Source organism: Octodon degus, unplaced genomic scaffold, assembly GCF_000260255.1.
Source record: "Octodon degus isolate 3935 unplaced genomic scaffold, OctDeg1.0 scaffold00210, whole genome shotgun sequence".
Classification (NCBI taxonomy): domain Eukaryota; kingdom Metazoa; phylum Chordata; class Mammalia; order Rodentia; family Octodontidae; genus Octodon; species Octodon degus.
Window position 1 is genome coordinate 127,737 of NW_004524786.1, and position 9,402 is coordinate 137,138.

At 39.3% G+C, this 9,402-nt stretch overlaps 1 protein-coding gene and 1 pseudogene across 15 annotated transcripts in view; both read left to right on the forward strand.

Moving 5' to 3' along the window:
- Positions 1-9,402, forward strand: part of Magi1 (membrane associated guanylate kinase, WW and PDZ domain containing 1) — a 660,109-nt gene that overhangs the window by 38,975 nt on the left and 611,732 nt on the right. The window lies entirely within an intron of this gene.
- On the forward strand, positions 4,578-4,699 carry LOC111813668 (annotated as a pseudogene).

Below are 9,402 nucleotides of genomic sequence, written 5' to 3' on the forward strand. Positions count from 1 at the left end.
AACCGGGGATTGAACTCAGGCCCTTGCACTTGCCAGGCAAGTGCTTCTGCTGAGCTATCTCCCCAGTCCCTTAGCAGATGTTTTGGTACTCTTGTAAATTACATTTAAATCAAATGTCAAAATGACCAAGAAGAAACCAAGATACAATAAAATAGCAAAAATATTCTGTGGACCCTTTTAATTGTTAGCAGCACCAGTATTTGTGATCAAGTCTTCAAAGGCAATGTTCAGGTCTTTTGTGGCTAAAATCCTGTCCTTCTGACTCTTTTCTGATCTTTTTCCTATCAAAATTTTTACTTTCTGACTCCAAAAATCAAGGGTGCTTCTGGCTTATCTTGTTGTGGGGTTCTTCATTCAGTGGTATCCCACTGTGGCAAATTTCCTTCTTTCCAAAAATGACAGAAAAACCATCATTCATCTGATATATAGAACGACCTTAATTGCCCTTCAGCCGTGATAGAGGAGGTGGGTGTCTATATTCTTTTTCTCACTCTCAGTATATTATTTTTTTGCAGTGCTGGGGATTGAGTTAGGACCTCATGCATTCAATAGACAAGTGCTCTACAGTGGCGCTTCACTCATAGCCTCTGTATTTCTTCCTCTTGAACTTTGTCAGGCTTTTGTGATTATCCTGTCTAATAGTGTGTGACAGAAGTTATATTGTTGGACCTCTGAGGCTAGACTGTAAAAATACTATTCACTTCTCCCTTGCTTGTGCTTAAAACTCAGCTGCCATGCTGTGAGGAGGCCTGGCTTACCCACATAGAGAGATCACAAGTGTAGGTGTTCCAGTCAGTAGTCAGTGTGTGTGAAGATGGCCTCAGGTACCACACGCCCAGTGTCGAGCCAAGGACACTGTGGAACCAGGCTGTGATGTAATGGTGTTGGGGAAGAGGCAGCTATTTTGATGTGCTCACCTTCTATTGGTATCGTTCCACTGTAGAAGCAGTGAAGTGAAACAAAAAAGTGAAATTTGCTCCAAAATACTTGAAACTTCATCTTAATTGTGGCTTGAAAACATTTGGTTTTCTGACATGGACAGGAACTGCTCTGCTAATGGATTTGAGTTACTTTCTTCCTTCACAGCTTCCTGATGATAGTGATTATCTTCCTTAGATTAGATGAATGTTAGCTGGGGTATTTTAGAATAAGAGTCTTGGTGCTAAAAAGGATTTTGGTAGTCATGTCATGGGCTCATTGCACTGTTATATAGCACCCAGGCCCAGTAAGAGAGGCTTGTCTGAACCACACAGGTAGAGCATGAAGACAGTGAGCTGATGACTCTCAGTTGGGTGCTTTTTTGGGTCACCAACTACCCTGTCCTTTAGACAGGAGCTGGCTGATAGCTAGACTTTGTGTCCATAAAAACTCTTGGCATTTACTAGAGATGCCCTGGGAACGAATATAGTCAGCCATGTGAATCTGAGGATTCTGCATTCTTGAAATAAAGCAGTTGTGGATCAAAAATATTTGGAAGGGTCAGCTCAGCGACATACATAAGAGCCTGCCTGGCAAGTGCGAAGTCCTGAGTTCACTCTCTGGTCTCCCTCTGCCCCCCCCCAAAAAAAGGGAAAACAAAAGATTTTCTTTGTATTGAACATGTATTGACTCTTTATGTGGCATTTACATTGAAAGATATTGCAGGTGATACAGGAAGATATGTGTAAGTCATGAAAATCTACATCTATTTTTCAAGCACATTGTAATTGTTGGCATGTGCTTACAATACATAATAATTATATTCATCCTGAATTGTTGCATATGTATATCATATGCACATCTTGATCATGTTTACTTCTCCTCCCCCTTACTTGCTATTGCTTTTTCCAGATTCCCTTTGCATCTTCACAGTCTGTCTCCTTGTTTTCTACCATGTCTCTTTTAAAAATTTTGCTTTCAAAATTAATTATTTGTATTTTGGGTTTCTAACTTAAGATAAACCATGTGATATCCTTCTTTGTCTTATTTATTTCATTTATCATTCATTTGACTCAAATTTATCCTTTATGACCTAGTAGTACTCTAATATACATATACTGTTATATAATATATATTGAATATATCACATTTTCTTTATCAGTTCATTTGTTGATTGGCTACTTCCAGAATTTAGCCATTATGAGGTGTGTAGCTATAAACATGAGCATGCATGTATTATTGTATTGTCATATGACGGTGTCATTTTTGGGAAAGTGCCTAGAACAGGATGGAATTTCTATTTTTAGTTTTGAGGCATTGCCATACTGAACAGTTTTTCAAGTAGTTATTGGCCATTATTCACACTGTATTCATTTGAAAGTGTCCATTTCAGTTGCCCATTTTTGGAATGGTCTTTTATTTTGAAGGGAATATAGTTTTTTTGAATTCTTTAAATGTCCTAGGTATCAGTCTTCTTAAGGAGTACCTTGCAAAAATCTTTCCCCTTAGAGTTCACTGGAAGAGCAGGTGCATAACCGCGTCCTACTGTATACCATCCGTATAAATCAAGGTGTCTGATCGTAAGACAGAAACAAGAGCCTCTAACTTGTCACACCTGGAGAAGCATAAAAAGAGCTTTTCTGTGAAGGGATTGAATGCAAGCTCCATTTACTTGGACCTCCAAGTTTCTACCTCACTGGTAGACAAGAAATCAAACCAGAAGGGCTGGGAAGCCAGCTCAAGCACTGGTCTCCTAGCCTCAGCCATGGAGAACTGGAGATCTCTCCATGTTTTAAATTAATGTGGAAGACTAGTACAGTAGTTAAATTCAGATGGAAATATAAGTAGGACTGAGAGGACTCTTTACTTTTGTGTCTGTATGTGTGTTTTTTTTTTTTTTTTTTTTTTTTTTTCCTTTTTCTTATCTGGTGGTTCCAGCCCTGCAGCTTTTCCCAATCTCCAATTATACTTTTTCCTCTTTTCTTCTTTTCCCTGACTTTGTAAATACATTTTCAAGCTTTTTCTCCTTCCTTCTTCCATTCTAGACATAGCATAATATCACTAAATCCCATCTCTTCTTTCTTTCACTTGCTGTTATCTTTTTTCTTCTCCCCTGTTTTCTAAACTATTTTCTTTCTTCCTTTTCTCTCCTTCTCTCATCTTGTACATTGCAGTCATTGGTACTATTTCATTGTCCTCCTGGATTATTAAAAAAAAGTGTCAAATCACTAAAACAAGTTTTAAATTATATGATTTGTATATAGTTCTGTAATATAAATAGAACAAGCAGTAGATTGACTAGGTGTATGATCATCAAAATATAATATGACCAAGCTTACTATACCTCTTTATATAAGGTACTAATAAGCAAACATGGACTTTGATATCTTTGGGGAATGCCTGTAACTTAGTCCTCCCTCCTGGAATCTAAGGGATGATTGTACGTTTCTTTATTTCCTTGTATGTAAATATTTAAATACACTAAATGAAATTGGATCTGAGAGCAAAATAAAAAAAATTTCACTTTTTTTTGTAATATAGTAGCTTTTTAAGGTCAGCTCCTTTTACTCTTCAACCAGTAAGCCAAATATCTGCTCTCCATACATTGTAGCTAGAGGGCCATGACTGCAGTGTGTCCTGTCTCCATGGATGGTGGGAAGGTGTGGTAAGTGACTGGCGAGAAAGGAGAGGGGATGGGAGAAATCTCGGTTGGACTTAATGGTTTTAGACACTTCTGACTCAGCTGTTAAGGGAAAAGGTTACAGCATCAACTTTCTTGTTCATCTGAACAATTTTCAAAATTATCATTTCTCCTTTTTTTTCCTTTTGACATTGGGGTTGAAACTAGATCTCATAAATGTTAAGTATGACCATACTAACAAGCTCCACTCCCAGCTGATTTCTCTTACGTTCAGACCAGGCAGGTTCAATTCATTCAGTAAGTTTTCCTTAAGTGTATGGATTTAGATTTAAATCTGCTCAGAGCTGTAGGGAACTCAGGTCAACAATTTCTGCTCTCCATACATTGCCAGTCAAGCGGAAGACCCAATACTATTATGGATTACTGGACTTTTTTAGAATATTTTGCTGAGTTAACACACCTATAATATTCAAATAATGGACTTAACAAAGAAAGGGGATACAGATGAATGTCCATTTTGTATCTGTGTATTCAAAATGGTTAGGATAGATATATAGTTGCATTCTCTTAATGAATAGAGGGATTTGTTCTAATAGTGTTTGTAAATAGGATAACATGTCTGCATCTTGTACAGCAATTAACCACTAGGAAGAATGTATGCCATGTGTTAATTATTGAAATTGTCCTACCAATTTGGTTTGAAATGGTCTCATTGCTATTTGTTTCTCAATAAAATTATGGAAAAAAAAATTCTGGAGACCCAGTCCTAGCACAGGGAAGGGTCTACAGGGTGTTGAGAATCTCACTACTAGATCGGACTCCTAGTGATCCGCCTGTTTACAGCCTCCCAAGAGCTGGGATTACAGGCGCGTACCACCATGCACAATCTCTATTGCATTCTCAGCGCAACCTGGGGGGCAATCTGCTGAGCTATTTGGCCGGCCCTGACAACATATTTCTCAACAACAAAAGCCTGTTGGCTGCTGTGGAGGTCTCCCCTGGCTGCCCTGCCATCACCATGTTGAAGTTGAGCGAAGAAGCTAAGCAGAGGCTGCAGCAACTTTTCAAGGGCGGCTGTTTTAAAAGAGGTGCAGATCCTGGAATGCTGAGCCAACAGTTTCAAGGCTACTTTGGGGATAAAGCACTGTTTTCTCACCTGGATGTGGAAGCATCATCGGTCACAGACAACACGGTAGGTGCGCGCTTGGGCTGTTATAAGAAATGGGACATCATTCAGTTGTTCACCAGTTGGATGGCATAGGGTTTGACTTCTCAGATGTGTCTGACAGAGTGGACCCTCTACTGACTTATTTATGATAGACTATCAAAATAAAGATGTTTAACAGTGTTAAAAAAAAGAGAAAAGCCTGTTGATAAACTGGGTATTGTGCAAAGACCTAAGGATCAGAAAAGCAAGCTCCTTTGGTGCTCGAGCTCCTCAGAACACGGCCCCGTGGAGGAGCTGGCATTAGCCCCCACTTAGCTAACTGGCCCAGCATCTTGGCTCCTGGTGTGACACACATAAACTCTGTGGTGACGCTCCACAGCATAGCTACAGATCTATGACCAGTGAAGAGCTAGTATCTGCTATTGTGGAAACAACTCGCAATGTAATTATTTCCTTAATTATAATTAAGGAAAACAGAAAATTCAATGAGAAGGTAAATTTTTAACAGCCAAATAAAAGCAAATCCAAACAAACAAACAAACAAAAATCTGCTGAGAGGGGTGTGTGTGTGTGTGTGGTTATTGTTAATTCTATCCCTCTGTTAAGTTATCCTGTTTGTGTATTCTTGGCAATAGGCCTTCCCATGCTAGTTCCTGAAAATACCAAGGGGCAATCTTCATAGTGAATCAAAAGCACTGTTTGTGAAAAATAGCATATTGTGGATAAGTGAGTACTAAATAGTATGAAATATTTTATTTATATATTTAATTTTTATTCTTTTTGTATAGGATCTCGCAATGCAGTTTGGACTCATAGTGATCCTCCTGTCTCAGCCTTCCCAGTGCTGGGATTACACAAGTGTGCTACCATGCCTGGTTTTGGGGCCAGCATGGTGCACTCATAAATTTGGGGCCGGCACAGCATGCCATACTGGGGATCAAATTCTGGACCTTGTATTTGCCAGGCAGGCACTTAGACCACCAAGCTATCTCCCCAACTCTGTAGTACAGATTATTTAAAAAAGATACATGTCATCTTTGCCCTCCAAAATTGTTTAAAAATAGGCTCTAATTCTGTCGAGAAACTATATCCTTACAAGTCAAATTGGAGTTTGTCTTTTGTATATTTGCATTAAAAGGATAAATGTCAAGTGATTAAAATTGGTAGCTTAAGGCCTTCTTTATTATAGACATTTAATGTAGTGATGTCTTCTTATCCAGATACTTTCTGCAAATTTTCCATTTGCTTCCAAGGAAGCTAATTAAAATTGCTTTATTCCTAAGCTAAATATTGAAGTTACTGCTTGCCTGTGGAGAACTAATGTGGTTGCCTTCACTGGCAAGAGATTTCTGTGCAAGACATTTGTTTTTCTTTATGAGACTCACTGATGAGGTGGCAGCAGCAAGTCAAGTTGAATGGCTTTTCATGACCTGAGCATGCTGGGCTTATACAGCTAGAGGTGGTTTATCTAACGGAGTGTGCTGTGGGGAGAAAGTGTCCAGGCCAAGAGGATAATTAGGATCTTGTTAGTAGCTTTTTGTTTTGTGTATTTAGAATTTCAACTTGAATATTTTTCTGAGGGCTATAAGAGTTGGGCTTTTGGTATGAGTTTTTCATTAATATTGACATATATGTTCTAGTTTTCTGTTGCTCTTTGTGGAAGCATCTTTAGGATCTTGATCACACATGATTCCTGCAGTATTTAGGAATAGAGTCTGGTCACTTACTCACTATGTGAATTTTTAAAGCCATTTTTATCCTCTGGGCTGCACTTTTTCCTTCTGTAAAATAGGACTATTCGTAGGACCTGCCTCTTATAGTAGTTGTCTTGAGGATTGAGATCTTGTCTGTCTGCAATATGTAATAATACATGACATATAATAATCACAGTTATTCTCAAATCCTATGTAACCTTATTGAACATTCAAAAATTTATTTACAAAATGTTCTTTTTGGAAGCTTCACTGAGGTGGGTTCTTTATTCTGGAAAGTTATATCTTCTTCCTCGATCTGAAAGTAACACCTGCTTGTTCTTCAAGACTGAGCTCAAATGCCTCAACTTGAGATCTTTTACTCTAAAATGTTAGTTATAGAGCCTCTTCTGGGCTCAGCTCTATGTGCTTATTTCTTAGTTCTTGCTACGTTTGATTATTAAATTCTTTCTTTTCCCCATTTTATGTATTTGGTACAGAGTCTCGCCATGCAGCTCAGACTGGTAGTCATCCTCCTGTTTTCAGTCTCCCCGGCACTAGAATTACAGGCATGTGCTATCATGCCTGGACTCATTCCCAGGCTCACAGCCTGGGGGTGGGGCTGGCACAGCATGCAGGACCTGGGATGGAATGCTGGTCCTTGTGCTTGCCAAAGCAGGTACTTGGTCTGCTGAGCTATCTTGCCGGCCCTTGCATTTGGTTATTCTCTGGAAGTCTTTGTTTCTTCTCTATTAATGCTACTTGCTTTTTTTTTTTTGTGGAACTGGGGATTGAGCTCAGGCCTTTGCACTTGCCAGGAAAGCGCTTATTCTACTGAGCTATCTCCCCGGCCCGTATATACTACATGCTTTGAAGAAGACAATTCCATGTTTTCTGTTTTGCTGTTTCCAGAGCCCGGACAAAGTATCTTCATAATGGATTAGCACATTCTGACTGTGACTTTTTTTTTTTTTTAATTTATTTATTTATTTATTTATTTATGTGTGTGTGTGTGTGTGTGGCCAGCTCAGCCCACCAGGGGGCGGGGCTGGCTGGCATGTGGTGCTGGGGGATTGAACCGCAGTCCCTGTGCTTTGCTAAGCTTGTTCTAAGTAGGTGCTTTAGACCACTGAGCCATCTGACCAGCCCCTGACTGTGACTTTTGAGCCTCAATTTCCTGCTGTTCATTGGGACCCTGTGAAATGGGCATGAAACACTATTGACAGGGTGTGGCATGCAGCAATTCTCAATAAGTCAGTGGCTAGAGAGAATGTTATTGGCTTTATGCAAGAGAATCACAGGGAATTTGAGCCTGAGATGGAGGCTTTTTCTGTTGCTGACAGAAAATGACATGGCCCGTCTGAGGGCCATGCCACATACTGAATCCCACTCCACCATTGGAGGACCTTTCTTACTGCGCTAGCTTCCTTACCAAAGCATTCTAGTTTCGTATGCCTTCATCTTGTTGGGTCACTTTGCTTGGTTATTAGGTTTTATTCCTTACAATTCTCATCTTACCATTATTTATTCATTCTTGGTAAATAGTCAAGGGAGAAGCATCAGAATATGTGGACTGGGATTCTTTTGCCTTTGTAATATTAGGTTTTTTTTTTTTTTGGCTGAGCTGGGGATTGAACTCAGATCCTTGCGTTTGCCAGTCAAGCACTTATCCTACTGAGCCATCTCCCCGGCCCCCTATTAGGTACTTTTAATAACCTATTTTTGTTTTAGCAAGAAAATTTAATTGGATTAAGAGGAAAGAGAAAGGGGGGCTGAGGAGATGGCTCAGTAGAATAAGTGCTTCCCTAGCAAGCGCAAGGGCCTAAGTTCAATCCCTGGTTCTGCAAAAAAAAAGGAAAAGAGGAATTAAGACTGAAGACTGGCACACAGTTTGGCTTCCTAAGACTGCATGGAGTCCTTAGATGATATTAGGGGAGAAATCTGAAGCTATTTTCATAGTTAAAAGGGAATAAGTGAGTAGTAAATTTTGTAAAGATAAGGTTACCTGGGCTAACTTAAATTTCAGGTTTCTTTACTTTTAGGTGGAATTATCTGAACTCCGAATGGTTATGCTGGCCATCTTAGGGTAGGTGGGTTGCTCATTAGCTCTTAAGTGCAGGCATAGAGTTTGGAGTTCTCACAAACTGGATAATATTGAACATTATATAATTAGTTCCTGATGGCCAAAAAATTGTGGACTCCTGGTGTATCCAATTTAACAACTTAAGATAATAAAAATGTAAATCTATGAAAACTCCACATGTCAAAAAGTGGAGATAGCTCAGTGGATTAACGCACCTGATTAGGCAGACAGAGGGACCTGGTTCAATCCCTGCTGTGCCATGCTGCGCACCCCCCTCCCCCCCGCCTCTGGGGTACGCTGAGACAGTGATTGAGGCTGGGCATGGTGGCACTTCGTGTAGACTGTGCCTTGAATAATAAAGTGTTAGAATGTAAAGACACTTATAAAAGGCGGCATGAAAAAAAAATAAAAGGTAACATGGTTTTATCCCTAGTAAATGTGATTTTATTCTCTGTTAAAAATTAAGTAATTGTATATAATTTGTAAGTCAACTGAAACTACTTACATTGTTTCAAGTAATGGGAATACATCAACACTAACCCTATGAAGCTATTGCCTTAAAGTTTATTGCCTCAATTTTAGGAGCTTCAAGGTTTTTTGTATTAGATGAATGAAATACAGATATTTATCCTATGAACGAGGAGCTTTCACCAGCATTTTAGGAAAGGAAAGGGTAAAAACAAAACCAAATGGTTTCAGTGTATGATCTACAAGGGAGGGAAGTGGTCATTATCCTTTGGGTGCCGTTAAATAAGGAAATCCTGATCAGTCGTGGTCTCTAAAGTCTCAAGTTTCTAAATATGTATTTTTTCTTAAAGGAGTATATTTCAAAGCAAAAACTAGGTTAGCCACTTGATGAGTTGTTGAGTTGTTGCTAGTAGTGGATATTTGGAAGTATTGA